Consider the following 14,310-nt stretch of genomic DNA (forward strand, 5'->3'; position numbering starts at 1 on the left):
AATGAGGCTCAAAAAACAAAATCAATTTTTCGATTATTCTCGATAAAAAAGTTATCGGATGAGTTATCGAAAAAATAAAGCAAACTCGTACTGCGTATGGTATACACGAGTATGCACACAAAATTTCAGCTCTCTAGCTCTTATATCTTCTGAGATCTCGGCGTTCATACGGACGGACGGACGGACGGACAGACGGACAGGGCTATATCGACTCAGCTCGTCGTGCTGATCAAGAATATATATACTTTATGGGGTCTGCGATGATTCCTTCTGCCTGTTACATACTTTTACACAAAAACATTATACCCTGATTTCCCATTTTCAATGGGTTCAGGGTATAAAAAGAAAAAGAATAACAACAGGTAAGAGCGCCACAGTCGGGCATGACCGACTGCCGACTAGAGGGCTCAGTTGCCTATTTGCCACGCCTAGCGATGGGCGATGGGCTCTTTGAGCTTCTTTTGTCAACTCGTAGTGGATATTCCAAATTACGATTCTCCAGCACCAGAGATACCTTATCAGCCACGCCCCTAGTGCTCGTACATCCACACACTTACTAATTCCAGGGTATGACACGAGCATATGCTCAAAATTTCAAGTCTCCAGCCTCACACGCACGAACACTACTCAAAGCCAATATACCCATTTCACATTCGTGACTGAGTATAAAAATAACAAAAACCATGTTGCAGTTGATTCATGGCTTGGTTTATCGGAGCAGCAGCAGCAGCACTTGGTAACTGGCAGCAGCATTGATGGCCACAAAATTTCATTTGCCCCACAGGCAGTTGCCGCAACACAAAGGCAAACAGAAGCTTTGCTGGCTCTAAGTACACTTCTACTTAAATTTGGACGCAACAAACTCGAAAGCTGCTGCGGTGCCACCAAATGAAGCCAGATGAGATGAGCGCAGGAGGCGGAGGGGGCTGAGCGGAGGGGGGCCCGGTGCTGTGGCGGGGGCGTGTACACAACAGCTATACAAAAGCTGTCCAAACATTTAAACGCTCAGCCAAAGGTAAACGAGTCTGTTGCATGTGCGCAAAAAAACAGAGAAAAAAAACGAGAAAAAACAGAGAAAAATGGAGAGAGAAATATCGATTCAATATATAAAGAAAAACAACTAGAGATGATCTATAGATAGAAAGTAGAGCAACACAATGCATTTGGAATTTTATATATATATTTGGAATATACATATACATATGTATATATGTATGTATGTATGTATGTATACAATCGGATATAGCGTAAGAGCTGCAAAGCTTTAAATGTAAACTCCAAATTTACATAACACTCAGTATAAAGGGACTTACAGATGGACATGACTGTATGTCAGATGATCAAGAATACCTACATGTGTATATTCTATGGGGCTTGCCGTAGAATAGGAAAAGCCTATAGAGGTAAAAGTAAACTATGTTGGAGAATAAAGAAATTTTTTATTTTTTTCAAATTTGTGGTATTGATAGTTCGGATATTTCTGGTACCACTATCTTATTGGTATATTAAATATACTACAGTTGAGTCCTGACAATTCGAATTGGCAAAGGGATTCGGCTTTTTTCGATTTACACAGAAACTTAAACTAATTAGACTCCATTGTATATGGAAAGTCTACTTTTAATGAATTATTTATAAATAGATAAAAAATGAATTTTGATAAAATATATAAGATTGTACTTTACATAAAATAAAGTTTTTCAGATTTTTTTTTTCAATTTAATTAATTAGTGTAAATACTATTTTTATTATTAACATATTTCAATTTTTATTGCAATCAAATATATATTTTTCGTTAAAAAATCTTTAAATTAAATATATTAATTTCTTTTTGTATTTTTTTTTTATTCTTACTATTATTATTATTATTATTATTATTTATTTATCATAAGAAATTTATATACTCTCTTTACTTCAAATAATTTGTACCAATTAAACTAATTAGTGTTATTTGTATACGTATATACATATCTATATATTTTTTCAATTTTTTTTCCAATTTAGTATTTATTAATAAGAAAATCGAATGAAAAATAAATTTAAATGATGAATTATAAAAGGTTAATTAATAAATAATAAGAAACTAAAAAGAGAGATGAATAAGTTAATAAATAAATAATAAAAAACTAGAAAAAAAAATATATATATTTTATTACATTTTTGCTTTTATTATAATCAATTTTATTTAGAAAAAAAAATCTCTTTAATCTTTTCTCCTACTTCTTCTTTTATACGAAATCAATGTTATACATTAAATATTTTTGTCATTGCATTGGAAGCCTGTTTCGCTTTATTCTTCTTCTTCTTCTGTTTCTTCTTCTTTGTCGTTGCGCTGTCCATATAATTTCTCTTACAATTTAAACAATGCGATAATTATAAATGCAACAACAAACCAGTTGTGCGGGACAAGTGCTAAGCAGCAGCAACAACAACAACACGCTTCGAACATCGAACTGGCTGCCAAGCGCACACACACACACACACACTCACACACGCTTGCAACTTCGAACATGTGCGCTCTTCGGCTTGACGCTGATCGAGCATGAATATTCTCTTCGGCTGCTGCTTGATCCATTTGGTGACTCTTTGACAACTCTAACTGTATAAGTGTGCATGTGTATGTGCGTGTGTGTGTGTGTGTGATGGGAGAGTCTCAGCTCAGTTAATGTGTGTGAGAGAATTTGATGTTTATGCTAACAGATTTACAATTTGTGCGTGCCGAAAATGTTAATGAATTTTGTTATGGTTTTATACCTGCTAGAGAGACAGCTAATCTATGTGTGTGTGTGAGTGTGTGTGAGTGTGTGTTTAGGGCAGTGTCGTGCCCATCATTCGATTTGCTATAAATTACGAGTGTATTTAAACATATGCAGAGACTCGATGGAAAAGCATAAAGAAAAGACAAATGCACAAACACACACACACACACATGCAAATAAATAAATAAATATATGCATACATATATTTATATACACACACATATGTATCTATATATGATTTTTGATTCGTTTTTTTTCGGTTGGGGGGCTTGGCATGGTATTTATGGAAATTATGAACGGTGCCAAAGCGACGCCAATTGCTTGACCCAAATTAAAACATTGCGCGCTCATTGTTGTTGTTAATTGTAGAACAAACAACGCAAACAACCAACACATACATACATAACAGCAACAACAATGCAAACAAGCGCATTTGCCATGGGAACGGACTGCCTAATGGGCAACGGGGTCCAACGAAATCGGATTCAGAAACTAAATCAGTTTGCAGTCTCTTTGCCAGCAAATCAATGGCAATATTTCAAAATGTCAGGCTCGGCACGGCACGGCACGGCCCGGCCCGGCCCGGGCACAGGTGTGAGCCACAAAACTTGAACAACGTGCAACGAGCAGCATCCACATTCACATCCACATAAACATCAATGGCAACGGCAGCAGCTGCTCCATAAAACCCATTATACCCAATCATCATCAGGCAGCAGCAGCAGCAGAGTGTCCAGCTTTCAAATCGGGATCTGGGACCCCAAAGACAACAGCAACTACAGCTGCACCCAGAGAAAATAACAACAACAACAACAACAACAACAACAACAACAACAACAACTACTACAAGAAGAACAAAAGACTTTGACAAGACGAAATGCTAATTGAAGAGTTGAAGATTTTCTATTCACATCAAATAAATATATTAAATTGCAAATAATAATTTTATAAAAATTAAATGAAAAAGAACAAAAGAAAAATATTAAAAAAAAAAAAAAAAATTAATATACCAACTTTTCGCGCAGTGTTGCGTTTTATGCAAAGAAATCACTTTTCATATATATGAAAGCAACAGGACGGAGTCCAGCGGGAGATATGCTGGAGAGCTGGGTCGGCGGGAGCTGGAGCTGGGGTTGCATAACTGGTTTTTGGCAGTAACTATAACTACACACACACACACGCGCACAAAATATATTGTATATGAACCACAAACTGGACCGATAGGGGCGCATTTTTGCTGCAAGCCATACAAATACAACAAATGCATGCGAGAAGTTGCTGCGGTGCTTCAATTTGTTGCCGCAAAACTTGCCAGCGACAACATCAACATCAGCCATCAACATGCAACAGCAACAGCAACAGTGAAAAAATAAAAAAAAAAAAAACAGAATCATAAAAACACAAGAAACAAGAATGAGAAGCAGAAGAAGCAGTAGAAACAGACAACCCCAGTCTTGCTTGTGGTTTGCACTGTGTGTGATTTGTATCGTTTACAGGTTGCATCGAACCCCAGCTTAAAGACGAAGTCAGTGACAGCGACGGCGACGTCGACGGCGACGGCGACAGCGACAGCGACTGCGATGGCTCACAGCGGAAGGAATAATTGTGCAGCACGAAGCGCAACAGCGACGCAGTCGGTTCAAAGTTTAGCCACAACGCTAATCAGCAATCGCACCCACACATATGCTCTCTCTCAGTTACTCCCTCTCACTCTCTCTTCATCACTGCCTCTCTGCCTACCTCCCTCCTTCGCTCATTCGCTCACTCCCAACTGTAAACAGTAGCGAAATTTACATCACTCCTTCACACACTCAGCCCAGCTCACTCGCTCACTACCTGCCTTTTACTACCTGCCTCTCTGTCCCACTCAAACAGTTCAATGCTGTCCTGCTTATGCGCGCGCCGTTCGCATGTCGTGCGCGTGCGCAAAGTTCGCTTCCAGTTGAACTTTTTTGCTTTTGTTTTACCCGAGTCTTTCTTTCTTTTCTTCCTTTACTTTTTTTTTTGTTTTTTTTTTTTTTTGTTTTTGGTGCGCGAAAAACGGCAGCCAACTGCCCACACGTCGTGTTGTTGTTGTTGCTGTTGCAATGAAGACATCGCACAAGCTCCTTCATTCATGACTACCTGGCCTACCTGGCCTACCTGTCTACCTGACTCCGACACCGACTCCAAATTCAGCTCCAGCTCTGCCTCAGCCTTTGACGTCGACTCATGCGCATTCATGTTGCATGCGCCGTATTCCTCTCTGCACTGATCTACCGCATACACATGAGCCCTCTCTATCTCTAGACATGTGCATATTGATAGCTATACATGTATGTATGCATGTATGTGCATACATGCATCCGAAGTTGCCAATTTGACTTGTAGGACTCTAAATAACATTCGTTGCATATCGAATAACAAGCTCAGTCTTTATCATATCTATCTATAAAGTATTCAAGTTGATTACAAAACCGTCGAGTCCTATTAAATTATGGGAGACTAGCAAGTGCTTTCTTTTGTACCATAAGCCTGATATATAAACAACGATATAGTATGCTTGTAATATATGATAAGCCTCTATCTTTCTCTCAATCTCTGCTTCTATCACTCTCTCTTCATCTCGTTCTCTAATCATAAAAACTTTTCTAAGATATGATTAAATTTACAATTGGTCTGCTGGATTCTGAAATGATCATATCATATATTGATGTATAAGAACTTGAGGCTGGCTGCGAGAGTGAGTCAAAGACTGAGAGGCGTTCGAAGGCAAAATTGAGCCGTCTATAGATACTGATCGGTGAATGCTAAGGTACGTTTCTTTATACTCCTCCTTCTCTCTCTCTCTCTCTCTCTCTCTCTCTCTCTCTCTCTCTCTCTCTCTCTCTCTCTCTCTCTCTCTCTCTCTCTCTCTCTCTCTCTCTCTCTCTCGGTATCTCTCTCACTCTCTCCTTACATTTGTTCATAGACACTTTGCTCAGATTTTAATCTATGTAATGGAAAGATTTTCAGATTTAGAAGCTTAAAACAGGAGCTTTCTTAGGTCTTTACACGATAGATGGATGAAGAGAGAAGAGATATAATCAGCTGAAGAAACTTATCGGTTAGGTCAGTTTGAGTCAGTTCATTAAAACTGATTTAATTTCCTGGACCAACTTTCTCGCTCTCTCCTTCTCGACTTTTCTACCTATCCCTCTCTCTCTCTCTCTCTTCCTCTCTCTTCGAATCTATCTATGAGCAAAACTTTGAGCTCTCACTAAAAGAAGTTGCCTACTCCCCCATTTACAGATATGAATTGCGATACCAATCTCATGACCAGCATTAGCATCAGCTTCGCCTTGGCTCTGATAGATCCACCTGTACTATGTACATAAATATGTATCAAGTTCCTTTGAAATCATTGTTCACTTTCTGAGCATATGCAAATCTACATTTATGGTGTCGGCCATGCCTCCTTTTGAGCATGTTAACAAAACGAATATGCCCTCAATTGTCATATATGATTTGAAATATGGTTTCTTAGAACACTTTTGACTAGCTGAGCGGCCAAGGTCTCTTGATTTACATGCGTTTATTGAAAAGTCGAGTCATTAACTTTAATAGTCAATAGATCACAGTTAGTAAATCCATATAGCCACACACTTGTTGGCTGGCCCATTTACATATTCGTATTCATGTATTCATTCACATATTCATCTCTCTAGACTCCAACTTCCGTCCACTCTGATCTCCCATCTGTATGGCCCAGCCAGAAACATGAGATTTGTGAGCATCGGACTCTACTCACCCTGAAGATCTCGTCCCAGCTTCACTTTTACACGATAGCGTTGAGTTGCTCTTGAAAACGAAGACAAGATTTTTGCGTTGTTCAATTTTGTTTCGTGATGAAATCTTGTCGATCGCCTTTCGAATTAGTTAACATCCATTTGCGATCGCCAGCAATCAATTAGATCTGTCTTCTGCCCTTGTTAATGCTCAAATATGTGAGTTATGTGCGCACTTTGTGGCTTGTAAGACAAAAACAACAACAATGAAAAAACTGAAAAATGGAAAATATATTAACATTGCGCGCATACCAAGAGATGGTCCAATGAGTATTTCTATACACTACACAGAGAGTAAGATGAGATTGATAAGAAAGTTGCTCAAGATTTTCATAATAGATCTTAGTTTGTATATAAATCGGTTTAGTATTCGATATATAGTTATCGTTAGATATATAGTTGATATCTAGTATGTGCATGGGTATTAGATATACATATCTGTCTTTCTTCTTTCTTTCGTCTTTCTTCTTCAGTTAGTTAAGATTTCTTCTAATCCCAACTATATGAGACTGCGTTTGCGTTTTCATGTATTAAATTTCTATGATCATTTTTAGTGTATTTCCATCATCGGCTTTTGAATGTTGCTCGTTTCTTTTGAGTTTTTCCTATGCTCAAGCTGAACATATTTTAAATACTAGGCTGTAAAGAAGTGAACAACAGCAATAACAACATATAAACAAGCAACACGTGTAATCTTGGCGCTTAGATTGTAATGCCTGTTAATTGTTGTTGCTGTTGTTGTTGTTGTTGTCATGTTGTGTTGCGGTTCAACTTTCACTTGGTCAGTCATTTGGTGGTCAGCAAAAGTTTTGCCAGGTCTGTCCAGTGCCAAGACAAACCTAAACTGACAGACTCTCTCTCTCCCGCTCTCTCTCTTGAACAGAAATCTCAATTGGGAATGCAAAGCATTTCGTGGCATGTGGGCGGCAGCTGGGAGCAATGGAGCAATGGCACTCCATTAGACCAAAATGTGTTAAAACCGAATACACACACAATTTCGGTGGCCGCAAGACACAAGGACAATGGCAGGCGACAACAGTCAAGCGACAAATGACAGCGAACGAGGCTGGTTTCCTTCTGCACCAGCAACAACAACAACAGCAGCAACAACAACAGCAGCAACAACAACGCGAACAACCACAAACAACGCAACGACAAGGAGAACAAGAGCAACGCCGTTTTACGAGCACTTGCGTCATAAAAATTGTTGTTACAACAACAGAAACGCATTTGGGGCAGCCCCTAGAAGTACATGCGCCATCGGGACTCCCCCTGCCCAGCTCCTTCCGCTGAGGCTGCAGCACCAAAAACACAAAAAAAAAGGTGGCGGCTCTTCGAGCTCTTTTTTTATGTCAAAGTCAAAGGCCAAAAGGCAAACGCATAAAAATGCCAGACTATGAGATATCTCACATTTAGCGAGGGTCGCTCGGAGAGTATATATGTAGATGAAAATAAGAGAAAGAATAGAATAAACACATATCGCAGGGATCATTTTATTTATATATTATTATATAAAAAAAATATATATATTATTTAAATAAATAAATAAATAAATAAATAAATAAATAAATAAATAAATAAATAAATAAAAAAAAATAAATGAAAATGAATAAATAAATGAATGAAAAGAAATAAATAAAAAAAAACTGAATTTTATACAATTATAAAAAAGTAATAATAATAATAATAATAATTATAATAATAATAATAATAATAATAATAATGATAATAATAATAATAATAATAATAACAATAATAATAATAATAATAATAATAATAATAATAATAATAATAATAATAATAATAATAATAATAATAATAATAATAATAATAATAATAATAATAATAATAATAATAATAATAATAATAATAATAATAATAATAATATATAATTAAAAATCTTATATGAACTTATTGACATTTTATTTTAACTTCAACAATTTACAACATTTTTATAAACATTTTGTTTATTGTTACTCTTAATTTATTAGCATTTTTGTTTGATTATATAAAAAAAAGTTTAAATAAATAATCTCTTACTATTTATTAGAAATTGGCATTCAAATTTTTTTTTTTTCATTCTATTATTAAGTTTTTAAATTGTTTGGGTAAATTTGATTTATACAAATATTTTAGTATTATTTTATTATTAATTTTAATTTATTTTAAAGCTATTAAAAAAGTACAAAATAAAACTTAAAAAACAATACAATACAAAAATCGTTTACATATTCTCACATATTAATATGCCCCATTCTCTATAGACATTATCCAGCATCTATCTCTCTTCAGCTGTGCCACTACTTCTCTGCCCACCCTCGCCGGCGCTCTGCATACGTATCTTTGTGGGCTATGAAAAACGGGGCAAGTCAATCGGAAAACACAAATTCGATTAAGTTGTTTAAAAACAATTTTTATTTATTACCTAGGCATTTTCATTGCTGTCGCTGGCTTTCGGCTTTGTCGCTGCGGTTTATCAACAGCGACGTCGACGTCGACGTCGTCGTTGCCCTGCCCCAAAAGCAGGCACGCCCCCAGCTTGCAGCGCTACAGAAACAAAGAAGCATTCGTTGATTCCTCTTTCACAGTTGCTTCGTCTTCTTCTTGCGCTGCTTCTTCTTCTTCTTGGTCTTCTGCTGCCTCTTGCAGTGTCCAATCGATGGAAAGGAGCGGAAATGCGATTTCCTTTTTCGGGGCCTTCATTTGGAAATTAGTCGAGCGCCTGTCACTTGATTAAAAGCCGTGATAATTGGACTAGAAATGAAAGCGGAATGCAACGGATAGCGGATGGCTGGGATAGGTGGGATATCGTTGGAAAACTCGGCTAGCTGACTACAATGGAAGCGAGAGAGAGAGAGAGAGAGAGAGAGAGAGAGAGAGAGAGAGAGAGAGAGAGAGAGCGGGAGGGAGGTGGCTACTTAGCATATCAAGTTGGCCCAGAGAATGGAAAATGGAAAATGGAAACGAGTGAGACAAATTCAGTAACAAAGGCCGCAAATGTCCGGCAAAAGTCAAACTGAATATGTCACTCAATCCGCAGGGGTCGTAGGACGGAAGGAGAGGAAGGGAGGGGTGGTTGGGCAAGTTCTCTGTATTTGTGGCCGCAACACCTCTGTGCGGCATACGGCATACGGCATGTGGCATGTGGCGTGCGGCATAGAAAATGGAATTCGAAACACATCGTTGCCTAGATTGAAGGAGGGCGCTGCCCGCTGCAAATGAAATGGGCAAACAGAATGACCCTCGGCTGGCGACCCGCTGCCATTGTCAGTTTACAATGCGAACATGCCTCTAATATCCTAATTGATTGGCCAAACATACATAAATGTAGCAACGTTTCATTGGGGTGGCCCACGGCCCAGAGTCCTCCGTCCTCCGTCCTCTGCTAGAGCTGTGGCCAAACGTTAACAATTTTATGCGTTTCATTCTATTTAGTTGGCAGCCGCTCGACGCGGGGCATTAAACGATAACTAATATGCGTCGCTGTCTGTCCGCCGGGCCGGCTGGAATAATCCGTAGGCCAGTGCCAGATATTAATGGCATGCGGATCAATGAAACGGGACAAAAGGCCACGAGAATGCCAAATGGAATGCATGCAGATATAAAATATATAATAAATACATACATAGATAGAAACTGCAGCTGTATATGTGTATGTATGTATGCATATATATACACATACATGTATGTATTTGTATTTGTATTTAATGCTTGAAACTATTTCATGAGCATGCGAAATATTTTCGCTAATAAACAATCAAACTCAAATTAATTAAAAAGAAAACATTATAAATATTTCTGCCAAAAATCAAATATTTTTCAGTTTGAAAAGCTTCCACAAAAATTCGTTATACCCGTATAACTGTATATGTATATATGTATAAATGTATATATATAATAATAATAACTAAAAATAAAACTAAAAAAAAAATAAAGTATGATTGGCAAATAAAATTATAATATACAAATATCAATGAGAGATGAATAATATTTATTACAATATATATAAATTTTAATAAGAGAAATGACAAATAAATTTCGGTATGAACTTTCGTTAACTAATTAATTAGCTCTAATTAAAAACAACAACAACAAAAATAATGTCAATAAATTGGCTTATGAGCTACAATGAAAAGGCCAGGAAAAAGGCTTTAATTATATCTGCATTTGTGAAGCGAATCTGAAGCGTTCCACATGCAAAACGTTTCTAGTACTTAAACTATATAACGATTTTTGATATGCCTTCATATGCCTTCAAGTGGATATATGAAATACGCTCTGAACCTATTGAAATAGGAACGCTGCGTATAATAAATTTGTGAAACGCTTTGAAATAGGCAGAGGTAGGCGTGACAGGCCTCAACATACAGTGAGTAACATAAGACATATAATATGAATTGATATTAAAAGGGTGTAAATACTAAATTATAGATTCAAAAATAATATTTCCGATGAGGTATATATTAAATTCATATATATGATATATTGATATTATCAATATAGTATATTTAACATAGCCAACAAAGATTATATATAAAGCGAAAAAACGTTGTAGAATAAATTAACCGAATACTAATGTTACCCACTGTATATGTGCTTGAATCGGAATAAAGATTTGAAAGTTAGAACTGTCTGCCTGTCTGTTGTTTGTCCATCTATACATCCATGCTATGCGAGCAGTAAAGTTCTATGCTTGAAATAGCAGCTCTTTGCATGGTTGAGGGCATCTGCTAGTCGGTCACTCCCCTTCATCAGACCTTCATCTGTAGCAAAGGCAGCCGAGGCAATTGTATAAGCTAACAGTACGAGGCGCCAACAAAGGCCAAAGAATATGAAAGCTCAGCAGCTCCACAGCGACGCTGGCTCAGCGGGTGTCCAAAGTGGAGCTGTATATATATGTATATATGTATATGTGTATATATGTATGTATAGTATATGTCATAGAATTAAATGTGATTAAATTTTAGCAGTCAATGCGAGAGAGCATGAGAGCAAAACCCAATACACTCTCTTGGCATTTCTCAAGCGAGTATGGAAAGTGAAGATGACGTTACGCTATTTGTCAGACTGTGTACACACACACACACACACACACACACACACACACGTACACATAGTGCAAAACTCAGCTGGTCTGACCCTGTCAAAAGATCACGAACACGTCCAGCAGTTCACTAAGTGAGCCATGCGACAACAACAACAACAACAACAATAAAAGAGGAATATCATTATAAGGGGCATATCATTGAAATACGGTTAAGAATAGGATAGATAGGAAAAGGCCTTGGCACGGCTTGGCACGGAAGGGCACAGCACGAAATGGCACGGATACGAACGGAACGGCCGTGTGGCCCTTATCCTGTTGCGGCTGAATGACCCAGAGCCAGCAAACTGATTGCCATCATCGCGGACGCCTAATGAAAATGCCCGAAAAATGCAGAAGCTACGAATCTGTTGAGTCATCGAAGATGGAAGTCGAGACGAAAGAGCCGCCGCTACGACGGCATGGATACCCTGCATAGAAGAAAAATGTAAAAATAATAAAACAAACGTTTCAAAGTCAATCAAATTATAAGAAAATCGAAAAGAAAAAAATCATAAAATAATTTACAAATTTCCGCTGAGTCGTCGTTGAGCATGCCCACTCATAGTTGTAGCTGCAGGGTAGAACGAGAAAAGGTTCAACGGAAATTTCGACTGTGCGTTTCGTTCGAATGCCAACTACTTAACAGCGAATGCGAATCATTTTAAATTGTGATTCATGCAATTCAGACGGACAGAGAAAGGCCAAAAGAAAAAAAAATGGAGAGGCGGAAAAAAAACTGAAAAGGGACAACAACCGAATACGGTAATCAAAACAGGAAAAGGTCACACATGGATCAGGGACGCACTCGAGCCTAATGATGAGCAGGCAGGCAGACATAGAGAGAGAGAGTGAGAGAGAGAGAGTGAGAGAGAGAGAGAGAGAGCGAGAGAGAGAGAGAGAGAGATGAGTTCCAGCTCGAATTGAACAATCAAAGTCGAGTAAGAGAAATTGTGCACTTGGCTCTAATAAATGGCCAGCACAATGGCCAACAGCAGCAGGGACCCGACCCGAACCGAACTGGCTTAGACGCGCTTATTAATGGCCCAATGGAAGGTCTGGCCATGCCAATTACAGCGATTTGCAAGCCGGCTAACGTTATAATTAAATGCTCGCCTTGTCACACTCACACATAAAGCTAAATAAAATGAAATATTAAATCGAAAAAATAAAAAAACAAAAACAATAATAAAATTGATAAACGTTTAAATGACAGCTACGAGGGGCGCAGATTCAAGTGGCCGCAGGCGTGGATTTTACAGGTTTTCTACCTCTCCCTCGCCATGCGCTAGCTGCCAGAGTTGCCACCCAGCTGTCAGCTGTCCAAGAGTTGCCACAGTCGCCGGCCCAGCTCGAGACAGCGAACTGACCTTTTGCATTAATTGCGCGCCAAGTCAATGCCAAATCGTTCAACTGACCCAAGACAGAGTCAGATATACATACATATGTATATGTATATATGTATATTATATATTTCTACATACTCACACATACGTATATTAATATAGTTCGCTTTAATTTGAAACGGGTTGAGCCGTTTGTTAAGTGGGCGTTGGGTTTTCTTGTTTTTCAGCCGGACGGCGGCTATATAATTTTTCATTTGGCAAGCGATGTTTGAAGCGTCATTGGCAGCCAGTGGCGTTGTCAAAGGGGTCTCAACTGAATTCCAACAGAAGTGCGGAACAAAAGCAGAGAGCGAGTTAGAGCTACATGAAATTCAGTCATATGAAAACTAGAAAAGTACTATATATGCAGTCTGTTCTCACTTATAGATCATACTGCTTCAACTGTTCAGGAACTTTTCCTTTTGATTTAGCTAAATATAACTTTTGGCTTACTATTCTCAGGTTTAAGATACTGTTAATTGTGTTTTATCAGGTCTTACGACTTTCTAAAGCCACAAATGCAAACAGATTAGCTTGTTTAGATTATATTCATAACATGAAATTTGAAGGAGTATTTTTTTTTTGTTAGCAGAGCTAATTTGAAGATCTAATTTGAACCTCAAATTAAGCTAATTTTTGAAACTTTTGAGTAAAGTATAGTTTATCATCAAGGATTTGACTTTTCAACTACAGTTATCCTATGTGCCCTTCTACCCATCTTGGTCTCTATCGCTCTGCCTCTCTCTCTCTCTCTCTCTCTCTCTGTATCTCTGTCTCTCTCTTTGTATCTCTGTATCTCTGTCTCTCTCTCTCTCTCTCTCTCTCTCTCTCTCTCTCTCTCTCTCTCTCTCTCTCTCTGTATCTCTGCCTCTCTCTCTCTCTCTCTCTCTCTCTCTGTGTCTCTGTCTCTCACTCTCTCTCTCTGTCTCTCACTCTCTCTTTCTGTTTCTCTCTCTCTCTCTATATATATATCTGTTTCTCTCTCTCTCTCGCTCTCTCTCTCTCTCTGTCTTTCTATGCATTTCTGTCTCTCTGTCTGTCTATCTGTCTTTATCTCTTTCCGTCTGTCTGTCTTTGTGTCTCTCTCTCTCCCTGTCTATCTGTCTTTGTATCCCTCTCTCCCCGTCTGTCTGTCTATCTGCCTCTCTCTTTTTCTGTCTCTCATTATCAATTACACCATATATACATGTATACTATATAAAATATAATCAATATGTACAATATATGTATATACACAGTTCCATTATAAACCCATAATAATTGTAATCTTATATGCA

The 14,310-nt window shown here is 37.9% G+C and overlaps 1 long non-coding RNA gene across 1 annotated transcript in view; it reads left to right on the forward strand.

The window, feature by feature from the left end:
• LOC149090557 (uncharacterized) overlaps positions 1–14,310 on the forward strand; it is an 81,503-nt gene that overhangs the window by 47,360 nt on the left and 19,833 nt on the right. The gene's annotated exons all lie outside the window — the stretch shown is intronic.

Source organism: Drosophila navojoa, chromosome X, assembly GCF_054131105.1.
Source record: "Drosophila navojoa isolate 15081-1374.11 chromosome X, UAZ_NAV_1.0, whole genome shotgun sequence".
Taxonomy (NCBI): domain Eukaryota; kingdom Metazoa; phylum Arthropoda; class Insecta; order Diptera; family Drosophilidae; genus Drosophila; species Drosophila navojoa.